The sequence below is a fragment of the Octopus sinensis genome, linkage group LG4 (genome assembly GCF_006345805.1).
Source record: "Octopus sinensis linkage group LG4, ASM634580v1, whole genome shotgun sequence".
NCBI lineage: Eukaryota > Metazoa > Mollusca > Cephalopoda > Octopoda > Octopodidae > Octopus > Octopus sinensis.
This window is the reverse complement of record NC_043000.1, coordinates 87,868,240-87,882,680: the sequence shown is the minus strand read 5'-3', so window position 1 is coordinate 87,882,680 and position 14,441 is coordinate 87,868,240. Positions and strand designations below refer to the sequence as shown.

The following is a 14,441-nucleotide window of genomic DNA, read 5'->3' as shown; positions in this document are numbered from 1 at the left end:
TACAAGCTGAGATATGCTGTCTAAAGTATTGGAGAAAATGCTCTGTGATATTTAGTTGCATGTTTAGGTTCTGATTTCAAATTTTGCCAAATCCTGAAGAATTAAAGCTACATCACGACTTTTGATCAGATCTGCAATTTGGATTTTATTCTGAACAATTCTTTATTATTGCAGCTTTATTGTCATTCCTGAATTGGTGCCAGGTTTTTGAAATTTACCTGTAAAGGGTTAGTTTTGCATCTGCTTAATTGTACAAAAACTAGAGTTAACTCATAGATACATAGGTGCAGGTGTGGTTAAGTAGTTCACTTCCCAACTATGTGGTCTGAAGTTCAGTCCCACTGCATGGCACCTTGGGTAAGTGTCTTCTGCTATGGCCCCAAGTCAGCCAAAGTCTTGAGAGTTAATTTGGTAGACAAAGTGAAAGAAGCCTGTTGTGTGTGAATGTATGTTTTGTGTATACCCTTGTCCTAACATCGCATGGTGGTTATAAATGAGCATCATCATCATACAAGCAATGTTGTTTGTTTCCAGTCTTCCATAAAAAAAAAACATGCTTGATCATGGGGTAAATTAGGTTGCTTGGAAACAGTCATGGTTTGGTAACAAGGTAGGTATCAAGCCATAGAAAATCTGCCTCAACAAGTTTTATCTGACCCATGCAAGTGTGGACATTAAATTATGACATTGATTTATTTAAAGCATAAGATCATTTTTGTTAGGAATACAAGCAGCTGAAGTGAGCTAGTTATATTACTGGTTGTAATTTTAGCAGCCACTAGAAAATGAAAAACACTGTTAACATCTGCAGGGTTTGAAACTGGAGTTTTAGCAAGATGGAGCCAATTACTATGAGGTATTTTGCTTCACTTTCTACACTCTCTTTGACTGTTATTCTTTATTCCTAAAGAAGATTTGAATTTCAGTTTTGAATTAGTCTTCATAATGAAGCCTAATGCATATTCAAATTAGTTTGGGGTTGAAGATTTTATTGACCTTTCCAAATTATTATTCAGGGTCAACAATTGCCTCTCCCTACATCACAAAATTTTGCCTAATTATAACTGACTTAATTTCTTCATTATGATTGACTTTTAATTTCTTCGTTATTTCTCAGTGTGGTTTTTATTCAATACAGAACAAATAGCTTGGTTTTTTTATTCATTTTTTTCTCAAATTGTAACAGAACAAAAGTTTATCAAAATACCAGCCAATAACAAAGAGAATGAAACAATAATTAAATGTCATAATGTTCTTTCTTTAATGTGAGACTTTGTTAAATGTTCTAAGTATCCTGTAAAGTGGATGCTACAATCCATTGAGAGTTAAATAAAATACTTTGTGTGTGATTTTCATCTCATTTTGAGTTCAAATTCTTCCCAGGTTAATTTTGCCTTTGACTCTTATGAAGTCTTTTAAATAGATACCAACCATGTACTGGAATAGATCAGTGCCCCAGAATGGTCAGAGCTTAGTGACTGATATCATTAAAAGAATTCAAATATGTCATAAGCAAATGTTAAGTGAAGGGATCTCTCTGCAACAAGCAACCCTTCAATTAATTGGATTTTAATAAATCTTGGAAGCTCTCTGTGTTCAGTATGTTAGCGTTGATGTTGCTGTTCTTGTTGATGATGGGAAGGAGCTACTACAATCTGTTTGGCATTGCTTGCTTTATTTATTATACAGCGTTTAACTCTTGATACCACCCCTTGGTTGTTTAAAATTTCATGTTAATTCATTATTTCAAGCTTAGGTTTTAATAATGACATAGTAATTTTACTAAATTCTTCATTGTTGCCAAAAATTAATTGAAATAAAGGCAGTGTCTTTCATTAGAAATATGATAATGAAAGGGTTAATGAATTGCAGAATCATTCAGTTATTAATTATTGTAAGATGTACTGAGCTAACATTTGTATGTAGAATATAAATGTGTGATTCTTCCTTTAAAGGTAAACAGGAATGTATTTGGAGGCTTCTTAAAAACTCTCACATAGGGTTGTTTTTTCTCTTTGTATTGAATATGCTGGTGATGGCATCAAGAGAATTTATCTTTTTGTTAGTAGTTCAAAATTTCTTTAGCTCTGAGAAGCTACTACCCAGTCATTACTTACATTGCAGTGATGGTAACTGGGCATCATTTGTCTTTCTCTTGTGTGCCAGAATCTTTGGGTAAATTAGAATGAATCAATAAGAATACTTCTACAACTGCTCAGCTTGATAAAAACAGCAACCAAACCTTCCTGAAATCCTACCGTAGTCTTTAAAAAAAAAGTAAATGAAATCTTAAATAATGTAGTCTTAGATGCACTATGCCTGAAAAAAGACGATGAAATCATTATAGCTGAAAAGCCTTTGATCATAAGACTTTTCAAGCATAGCTGATCTGGGACTAAGAACAATGACATTTTCAGTAGAGACTCAATGATCTATTAAGTAATTTAAAGAATTTCCATTTCATAGTGTCTTATCTGTATATGAATCACTGAACATCTACTAGAACAGAAGTCATCAGAACAAGAGACATCACAGAGAAAATGGCTCAGTGATTGAACACACAACTGGCTCAGTATTGATTTTTAATATAAATACAAACATGGGCATGGCTATGTAGTTAAAAAGCTTGCCTCTTAACTACATGACTTTAGGTTCCGTCCCACTGCATGGACCTTGGATAAATGTCTCCTCCAAAACTCAATTGAGCTATGCATATGATCAGTGACATCATTTCTGATTGGGTGAAACTGGTGATGTGTATTGACAGTTCTTGTCTATACAATCATCTACTCTCTTTACACTCTCAGTAACACATAAGAGTTGATTATGGAACATTCTTTTGACTGTAAAATCCCTGCCTCAAAATTCACTTCCAACTATTCCAGAAAGGAAAATGGATATTAAATGAAACAAACAAATGACTATACAAGACTTCAAATCTATATAAATGCTTGTTTTCGGTTAGCACTTTATTAGTTGATTATATCAATATTTGTCTTGGTTAGTACTTTATCTTATCAAGTCTGGAAGAAGAAATTAAAACTGAGCTTAGGACACAGAGCCTAAATGTAGAGCTTCGTAGTGAGTCTAAATGTATTCAATTAGAATCGAGCTTAGAGCACAAAACCTAAATGTATTAATTTAAAATTAAGCTTAGAACTGAGCCTAAATGTATTCAAATAAAAATTGACCTTCAAACTGAGCCTAAATGCATTCAATTAAAATTGTGTTGAGAACTGAGCCTAAACGTATTTGATTAAAACTGAGCTTAGAACTGAGCCTAGATGTATTCAATTAAAATTGTGCCTAGAACTGAGCTTAAGTGTATTCAATTAATATTTTGCTTAGAACTCAGAACATGAGTGTAATCATCTAAAAACCACCAGACAGCTTATCTATTGTTCTACTAATTTACCAATACAGTGTTCAATATTGACTAGAGGCCTTCAGGAATAAGAATTGTATGAATTGGAAACTGTGGGGCCATAATCTACAGAAATAAAAGTTAGTGAATATTAATTTGTTTGTTTTCAAGTCTGTCCATGTGTGCGTGTATTTTTATATGTTTGCCTTGTGTGTGCATGTGTGTGTACATGAACCAAGTGTGTGTGTATGTGCTTGTCAAGTATATGTGTGTACATGTACCAAATGTGTGTCTATAAAGGAAATTAGTTAGTCAAATGTTCATTAATTAATCTTTAATTCATTAATTGATTTGAATTAATGAACACAAACTGGTTTGTTTTATTTTTGAATGCTTGCTATATCAAAACCTTGCAAGTTGACTAACATACCAGCTTTGGTATTAACATGTTTTTGAGAAGTTTTTTTTTTTTTTAGTCTTTCTTTTACACTACTCTATGAATTAGACATTCTTTTAATATTTAAAAACTAAAATAGATTCAAATCAATTCTTAGCACATCCAATGCAAAGATGTTTTTGTTTTATGTTTTTTTTTTAACAGTTTTGATTATTTTAAAATTCTGACTTTATTTTTCTTAACCAGTTTGCACAACTTCAGTTCTGTTTCTGCTTTGTTTTTTTTTCCCCATCTTCCCATTAAGAATGTAAAAGAGAAACATTAAAAAAAAATTTTGTTATTTGATTTTCTTTCCTCTGTCTTATGCGATTTCCATAGAGATTTTATTGTTGTTAGTGTTTTATCATCATCGTCATCTTCACCGCCTTCTTTGTCATCATCACAATCACCATCATTATCATCATCACCACCACCACCACCAACATCCTCATCACCACCACCATCATCATCACCACTACCATTACCATTATTGTTGTTAGAATTGCAGATATGGTAGAACTAAAGTAAATTCTCAGCAGGCTATGTTTATGACCCAGTTTCAATTCTTTAGATCCACTTCATTTTTTTTTTAAGCTTTTGTTGTAATTGTTGTTGTCTATTTCAAGTTAGTTTTGATCATACAGACTTATGATTAAAAATATAGCAGACTTATGATTAAAGGTGTCCCAAACAAGACCATTTGGTCTTTTTTGTATATCTAAGACTATAGTATGCAATGTAGACTTCCTTTCTTAAGATGCTAGTGTTTGATATGAGGAACATATAGCTCCTATTTCTGGCATTTCATTTGACTATTCAGAGGATCCCATTAATACACTTCAGCCACTATTAGAAAAGCATGAATGCCTCTGTATCATACATGTTATAGTGTAAACATTTTATGCTTTTCTCTTTATTTTTCTCTTTTACTTGTTTCAGTCATTTGACTGCAGCTATGCTGGAGCACCGCCTTTAGTAGAGCAAATCTACCCCGGGACTTATTCTTTGTAAGCCTAGTACTTATACTATTGGTATCTTTTCCCGAACCGCTAAGTTACAGGGACATAAACACACCACCATCAGTTGTCAAGTGATGTTGGGGGGACAAACACAGATATACAAACATATACACACATACACATATATATATACATATATACGACGGGCTTCTTTCAGTTTCCATCTACCAAATCCACTCTCAAGGCTTTGGTCAGCCCAAGGCTATAGCAGAAGACACTTGCCCAAGGTGCCTTGCAGTGGGAATGAACCCGGAACCATATGGTTGGTAAGCAAGCTACTTACCACACGGCCACTCCTGCTTCTAAATTTTGTATTAAAATTTTTCTAATCATTATTATCATCATCAACAAGAAGGTGGTGAGCTGACAGGATCATTAGCACACAGGATAAAATGCTTAGCAACATTTTATCTGCCTTTATGTTCTGAGTTCAAATTCCGCTGGGGTCAACTTTGCCTTTCATCCTTTCAGGGTCAATTAAATAAATGTAAGTTAAGCACTGGGGTCAATAAATTAAGTACCAGTTGAACACAGGTATCGAAGTAATCAAGTGCCCCTCTCCCCACCTAAATTTCAGGCCTTGTACCATTAGTAGAAAGATTATTGTTCTCAACAAGGTAGTGAGCAAGCATAATTGTTAGTATGTTAGACAAAGTGCTTTGTGACATTTCTTCTGGTTCATCACATACTGAGTTCTAATCCCATTGAGGTCAACTTTGCTTATCATCCTTTCATGGTCAAAAAAAATAAAGTACCCGTCAAGTACCACTGTCAGTGAATTGACTTGCACCTCCTTCAAAATTGCTGGCTTTGTGCCATAACTTGAATCAGTCATCATAATCAACATCAATAGCATCAAGATGAACGAATTGTGAAGTGCATACAAATGTTGTTTTTACTGAGTAGCCCCAGGTCAGTACTGAATGAGGAGAACTATAGCCAATGACATTCCAGCTATGACCATCCCTCTTTTTCCATTGTAACAGTCCCTGTGAACCTAAGATCACATTATCTAATGCATCATTCTCTTTCTAGAATTTTAATTGAAACAGAGTGAGCTGCTGTACCACGAAGATCAAGTGGCTACATAGTTATCCCCTGCATTGATTCATCATTTTGGATTTTTATGGTCAGACATATTTTGACGTCTAGCTTGGTGACTATGTTTCCAGTTCAAATTATCCTGGTGTTTACTTTACTTACTCCTTCTTTAGTATTGATAAATAATTAGTAATGTACCGTTATCAGTGCTGGCATGGCTCTGTGGTTAAAAATCTTTGCTTCTCAACCAGGTGGTCTTCAGTTCAGTCCCGCTGTGTGGCACCTAGGACAAGTATCTTCTACTAAAGTCCCAGGTCAACCAATGCCTTGTGAGTGGATTTGATAGACAGAAATTGAAAGAAACCCATCTCACATATAAGTCCACTGTGTGTGTGTGTGCATGTATATATATATATATTATATATATATATATATATATATATATATATAAATAGGGAGAGTTTACAAAAAAAAACAAAAGACGAAGACAGGTGGTGTACAAAACAAACAGATGTATTAGTATAACGCTCAGGAATAGATAAAGTCTTTTACATTTCAAGCCTACGCTCTTCTACAGAAAGGGACACAGAAAAAACAAGGAGAGAAAAAAATGTGTATGGTGGCTAACGCTCTATCATGGTGACTGTATATACATACACACACACCCTTGTTGCACCACATGCATCATCATTCAAGCAATTTTGTTTGTTTCCAGTCTTCTGTGAACAAAACGTCTGGTGAGGATGGAATATTATGTTGCTTGTAACAAGTAATGGTTGGCTATACAAATGTCATACAGCTATTGGAAATTTGCCTCAAAAAAATTCTATCTGACCCATGCAAGCCAGGAAAAGTAGACATTAACTGATGATGCTAATGTCATCAGTTCAAATTAATCACTTCTTCAAAGCTGGCATTGCTGGTTCATAATTAAAGTATTTCTTTCAGCTTGACGTATTGCATCAATCTATTGTGTAATGTTCTATTGTAACAGTCTATCATTTGTTTTGCTAATACCTTTCGCTACTTTCATAGTTTCTCCATTTATCTTTCTTACCACCCAGAAGCATTTCCCTAATTATCCATGCATCATTCTTCATTTTGTCCTCTCCACCCACTTTTTATATTGATCACCCTCAACACATCTTATATCTCTCTTTCCCTCCCTCTCTTCTCTCATCTTTCTCCTGTCCATTACTATACCATTATTGTTATTTTGCTGCTCTTCACCTTTGCCTTTTTTCCTGCATTGTCAGCCCACCCATCAAACCCCTTCTTCTCTACCTTTCATCCCTCAAAATCTATTCTTGATTATAATCACCCCCAACCTTCATTCTCCCTATACACTCTTGAAACAGTTACTCACCTTCACTCCATATTCTTTTGAGCACACTCACTTCTGTTCACTTTGTAACTTGACCCTTTTGTTACTATATTTATTTTGAGATGCTCTGTATTTCTTTAAATTATTTTAAATATAAGAAAGAATTTAGTGAAATAACTTTGTTATCATTCAGCAAGTGTTAGGAATGTAAATTGTGACTAAGGTTTGGTGGAAGATTTTAATTCAGAACTTCTGAAAACAAGATATTTGTACTCAGAGCCAGAGCTGGTTTCAGCTGGGTTGGTATCAAAAGGGTTAAAGCTCCACACTGACACTTCATGACCACTATCTTTGTCTCTTTACATCTCCACCCTGGTTATTTCCACCCACTCTTCTATAACATAAGTAGCTATGTAGTTCTTCTACAGAGAGAACTCTATTTTCTTCTGACCTATTTTCTCATACTTTAGCCCCTTATCTCTTAGCATGAAACCAACTTCCTCGCTATTGTAACTCGTCTCAGTTGAAGGGGATCTTAGTCCTGTGAGCTGCATGGTGGCCTCATTGGAGCTGGTGCCATGAGAAATGCACCCAGTACACACTGAAGAGTGGTTGGTATTAAGAAGGGTACCTTTTCTAACTGTAGGAACCATATCAAAGCAAACATTAGAGCAGAATGCAGTCCTCAGAGTTGTTGGATCCTGTCAAACGACCTAACTTTGTGTCTGATCACATGTGAAGTCTCTCATGAGTGCAACTGGTAATGTGGATTCCAGTACAATCTGTTGCATGGTCAGGTCATTGGTAACTAAACCTGCACCACATCTACTAGGCTTGCCTCATGTGGAGGATTGCTAGAAACCCAACAAGACTAAAACAAGATGTATCAAAAGGATGAATGAACTTAGTGTAGGTTCAGCAACTATCTAACAATAGCATGGGCCCTCAGAAATTCCAGGTTGGTCTCTGGCATGCTGGAAGACCACTAAGAGTGAGGCACCCCTTAGTTTTCATTAGTGGTTAGTTTTTGTTAGTGGCTTAGTGGTTAGTGTGTCAGCACCATGATCGTAAGATGTGGTGTAACACATTGTATTCTTGCGCAAAACCTTCATTTCACGTTGCTCCAGTCCACTCAGCTGGCAAAACTGAGTAACGTTGCAATGGACTGTTGTCCCATCCAGCTGGGGAACACATACGCCATAGAAACCGGGAAAGCGGGCCCATGAGTATGGTTAGGCTTTAAAAGGGCCCATTTATTTTAAAAGGTGGAGGCACTTGGCTTAGTGGTTAGGGTGTCAGCATCATGATCATAAGATTGTGGTTTCAATTCCTGGACCAGGCGACGCGTTGTGTTCTTGAGCAAAACACTTCATTTCACATTGCTCCAGTCCACTCAGTTAGCAAAAATGAGTAACACTGCGATGGACGGGCGTCCTGTCCAGCTGGGGAACACAAATGCCATAGAAACCAGGAAACCAGCCCCATGAGCCTGGCTAAGCTTTAAAAGGGCACATTTATTTTTTTTTAATTATGTAACTAGTTTAAATTGTTACTTATTCTATAAAAGTGGATTATTTTCACCTTCATTTTCCACATGGTTACATGGTTATCATTCATAGAAAGACAAGTACACTAAGCTGTCTTGACTGAAAAACACAATATATATATATATACAGTAATATACAGTGTGTATTGTTATATCTAATACATTCATGTACATTCAAACATGGGAAGAACCTTCACTGTGGAAACTGTTGCAGGAAAGAAATTGTCCTTATAGACTATGTGAGTGTGAAATGACAACACTAGACTACAAATGACATCATCAGACTATAGGATATAGTATTTTTGCATTGTTATTCCTCCTCAGCTACAGACTCTGAATTCGTTGCTCACTAAGAACTACATATAATTCTTATATTCAAATAGAAAGTTGTATATTTGCTGATGTGTGCAAAACTTTGTCATGCTAAAATTGATTAGGAACACAGAAAACTGGAATGGGTAAAATATAGGTGTGTACAATTATATTTATAACATATGTGTACACTCAAATATAGAAAAACCTTCTCTGCAGAAATTGTATTGAGAGAGAAATTCTCCTAATAGATAATGTGTGTGAAAACATACCACTGGGCTATAGATGACAGTTAGACTGTAGGACACATATTTCTGCACTGTCATAGACACTTTATCAAAGAACCATTGTTCATAGTCCTGTAAGAACTGCTGTCTTTATGGTCAAACAAAAGATAGTAAATTTGATGATGTGCACTAAGCTTTGTCAAGCTGGAATTAATTAGATTAAATTTATTTTCCTGCATGGAAAGATGTTAGCAAGAAGGAAATTCCAAAGAGTTATGGCTGTAGGAAGAATTGAGTGGGAAGTAGCATGAATTATCAGAATCAGGGAAAAAGAAGAAGTATTTTCAGATATCATTAGAATGTACCTTCAAGAATAAAGAAGGCGTTGTAAAGCTGGTGAAAGGAAATTTCATTGCTGATAGCAATTTCATAAACTGTATGACAAAACCAGTGTGATCTTTCAAAATTAACACCTTTGTTGCCATATTTCTATTGAAATACACAACCTTTGTTTCAGTTAATTTTGAAAATAATTAAGAATTTAATAAAATAACCTTATTATTATGGAGATGTACTTGCATAGCAAGTGACCTGTTCTGAGATCATGTGCTGGAACAAAAACAATTGCAGCGTGGAAGTTGTTTATAAGCCATTTAAGAAACACACAAAAACCGTTAGATTCATTTCAACATTTAAATTTAATTTCTCAAAATATTTTCGCTGCTTTGAGACCGTGACCTGTTCATTTTGAGTCCCCTGTTTCGATTGGAGCCTCCAGCTATATGAAAATTTCCTGACCCCAACCTGTCAGAAAACAGCTTCTAAGCAACTGGTTGTTTTAATGGCAGAAGAAAGAGGGAAATTCCATTAGAAAAGTTTTAATCGATTTTCTCAGTAAGTATGGTGGTTAGGAAAAAAATACAAATTGCATTCCAATCTGTGCACCTGTCTCCACATATGTGCCATTTTTCATGCAAATCCACCCAGCCATTTGGCTGTGAACCTCAAGACAAGAAAGAATACAATGATCATCCATGTCCAATTTATATTATGTATATATATATAATATATATATATATATATATATATATATATGTATGTGTATATATATATATATATGTATGTCCCCCACTGTTCCATCCCTCCTTCGCACCTACCCCACCCTTCCACGGACCCACACACCCCCCACCGTGACCTTCCTACGCCTAACCCATCTTCACCCAACCACCCCTACCCTCCCCTTCACACCCCTGCACCCCCTCCGCCTGCCCCTAGTCCTCCCACCACCCCGCTTCCTCGCGCTGTTGTCACTATACCCCCCCCACCTCCCCCTCTCCGCCGCTGAGCGCTCCCTCCTCAGTAAGGGTCTCCGCTTCACGCCACTCACGCGCCACTGTGATGAGTTCGAGACTCGGGCGGACGTCAAACTGTTCCTGCGCCGCCTCAAACTTCGCGCATACTACCACGCGTCCCGCAGCGTCACAACAATCAGGATTGCCTTTTGGAGCTGGGGCGTCGTCCATCTATCTGGACGCCGCCCCCAGGCCTTTTCAGTAGCCTAGATTCGTTTGTACATGACTGCAACGCTTTGGTCCACCGTTTCAACTTTGCACCAAGACCCCGCCGAGCCAACCTCACTCGGGCCGAATCCATTGCCCTTCGCCACCTCCGCCGTCGTGATGACATTGTCATCAAACCGGCGGACAAAGGCGGGGCAGTGGTAGTGTGGCGCGCGGACCTATACAGGGAGGAAGCGCTCAACCAGCTTCAAAATCCACTCTTCTATCGCCTCCTCCCCTCCGATCCCACCTCCTCCTACCAACAGCGAGTGTCCTCCACCATCCACGACCTCATCTCCTCCTCCGCTCTCCCCCTCACCACCACCAACCTCATCGTCCGCACACCCCGCACCTCCACCATCTACTTCCTTCCCAAGATCCATAAACCCTCTAATCCTGGCCGTCCCATAGTCTCTGCCTGTAATTGCCCCACTGAACTCATCTCCCTATACCTCGACCGCATCCTGTCCCCCTTAGTCGCAGCCCTCCCATCCCAATACACGACACCAACCACGCCCTCCGTCTCTTCAATTCCTTTTCCTTCCCTTCCAGCCCCTCACACCTCCTCTTCACTTTAGATGTAAAATCCCTGTACACAGTGATTCCCCACAATGACGGTCTCCTAGCCCTCCAACACTTCCTCGACCGTCGTCCCGACCCCACCCCCAGCACCCCCACCCGTCTCCGGTTGGCTGAGCTCGTCCTCACCCTCATTGCTTCACGTTCGCCGGGGAAACGTACCAACAGGTGTCCGGGGTCGCGATGGGAACTAGGATGGGCCCCAATTTCGCCAATCTCTTTCTTGGCTACATTGAGGCCCAAGTGTTCTCCCAGTTCTCTGGGCCGACCCCCGAACTATACGGTCGCTATATTGACGACTGCGTAGGTGCCACCTCCCTTTCCGCGAACTTCTCTGCCAATTCATCTCTTTCCTTTCCAACTTTCACCCCTCTCTTCAATTCACCTCCACCATCTCCAACACCTCTGTCAACTTCCTTGACATCTCTCTCCGCATCGATCACCCCTCCAGCTCTCTCACCACCACCGCCTTTTTTAAACCTACGGATTCCCACCTCTATCTCAACTTCTCTTCCTCCCACCCCTTCCACACCAAACGAGCCATCCCCTACTCCCAGTTCCTCCGCCTCCGACGTTTGTGCAGCCGCGACCAGGATTTCGAGACCCAATCTCAATACCTGGCCCGCATGTTCAGACTCCGAGGTTACCCACCCATACTCCTCTCTGATGCCCTCACCCGCGCCCGTCGCATCGACCGCACTACCGCCCTGTCTCCTTCCCCGCCCACCCCCCAACCGCACCATTCCCCCTCCTTTTCCACCCCTCTACCCTACCCCTTCGTCGCAAGATACTACGTGCCTTCCGTCGCCTCCAGCTTGATCCCACCACCCGCCCCATTTTCCCTAACCTACCCCTGTCCTCTTTCAAACGAGCCCGCAATCTGCGTGACCTCCTGGTCCACAGCACCCTCTCTCCTTCCCCTCAGCCCCACACGGATCATTCCCTTGCTCTAGATCCCGTTGCAACACTTGCCCCTTCATCACCAACACCACCGCTGTCACTGGCTCCAACCTGCACACTGTACGCATTAGGCACTCTTTTACGTGCACCTCGTCTGGCCTTATTTACTGCATTAAATGCAACCTATGCGGGATGCTGTATGTAGGACAGACGGGACGCCGGTTGTCCGACCGTTTCACTGAACACTTGAGGGACGTTCGCCTACACTCTTTTCTCCCGTCGCACGCCACTTCCGCTCGGCCGGCCATTCCCTAGATGACATCTCAGTGTTTGGTCTCGCCCCCCACCATGGTCGCCCACTTTCCAGGCTCCACTTGGAGCAACGCTACATCTTCACCCTACAAACTACCACCCCACACGGACTTAACACAGCCCCCTCCTCTTGAGATCCGTTTTTTTTTTTTTTTTTTTTTGTGGACACACCACCCACACACACCCACCCACCTACCTCCCACACGCACACACCCACCCACCTACCTCCCACACCCACCCACCTACCTCCCACACGCCTGTTCACACACACACATACGTAGACCCATCTACGTACATACATTCACACATTTAATCACACACACTTACAGACATACTAACACACACTAACATACAAACCAACATGCACATACACACACACATACATACATACGCACACACATACATACTTACACACCACACACACACAGACATACATACACACATACACACACACATACATACGCACATACATACACACACACTCACACAGACACACGCACGTACATACTTCACACACACACATGCAAACATACATGTAGGCATATACATACATACATACCTACACATGCACACCCTTACACTGAATGCACACACACATACACCTTTTTGCATCCAGGCAGCCCCCCCTCTTTTCTGCTTTCCGGTTTTGGTTGATGGATTCTCGGTTCCCGCGTAGCGGGGCGTTCGAGGGCCTTTGCGCTCGCGCACTTTGGCACGCGCTGGGGGCTTGGTCGACCCCTTGGGCTTGCGTTGTACTGCTTGTGCGTTGTGTGCGTGGGCGCGCTTCGTGTGTGTGGGCTTGCTTCGGATGTGCGCGTGCGTATGTATGCATACATACCCACACACTCGCATGCATCCCTACCCACATACATACACGCACACCTACTCACACACACACATACACACACATACCTGCACACACACACACACATACATACATACACATACATACCTACTTCAGACATACACACACACACAGACATACACCCATACACTCACACTCACACGCATACACACACACACATACACACGCACACGTACACATACACACACACACACACCTACATACATACATTACACTTGTATACACACACACTTACATTCATACACACACACCTAACAGCCATACCCTCACTCAGACACACACATCTACCTACACACACACACAAACACACACGGACACACACCCATACATACATACATCTACACACACACGCCTACACACATACATACACACATACATAAACACACACACATACACATGTACACACATACGCACACACACATATACTTATACACATGCACACACACACCACATACATACATACACCCATATACATACACACACACATACCCACATACTCCTATACGCACATACATACACACAGACATACACACATACACACTCACACAAACATACACACACACATACTTACACACCACACTCACCTGCATGCGCACACACATGCATGACAAACACCCATACACTCACACTCACATACGCACACAGCAACATAAACACGCACACGCACACGCACACACACACTACACTCCCACACACATACACACGCACCTACATACACACACGCACGCATACACACGCATACACACATACATTACACACGTACACACACACCTACATACACATGCATACACACACACACACAAACATGCACGGACACACCCAGACATACACACATACACCTATACACACGCCCACACACCTACATACACACACATATACACACGCCCACACACCTACATACACACACATACATACACACACATACACGGACACACCCAACATACTTACATACATACA

General features: G+C 40.2%; 1 protein-coding gene across 1 annotated transcript in view; it reads left to right on the top strand.

Annotated features, from left to right (window-relative positions):
* Positions 1 to 14,441, top strand: part of LOC115210881 (focadhesin) — a 321,641-nt gene that overhangs the window by 136,030 nt on the left and 171,170 nt on the right. The gene's annotated exons all lie outside the window — the stretch shown is intronic.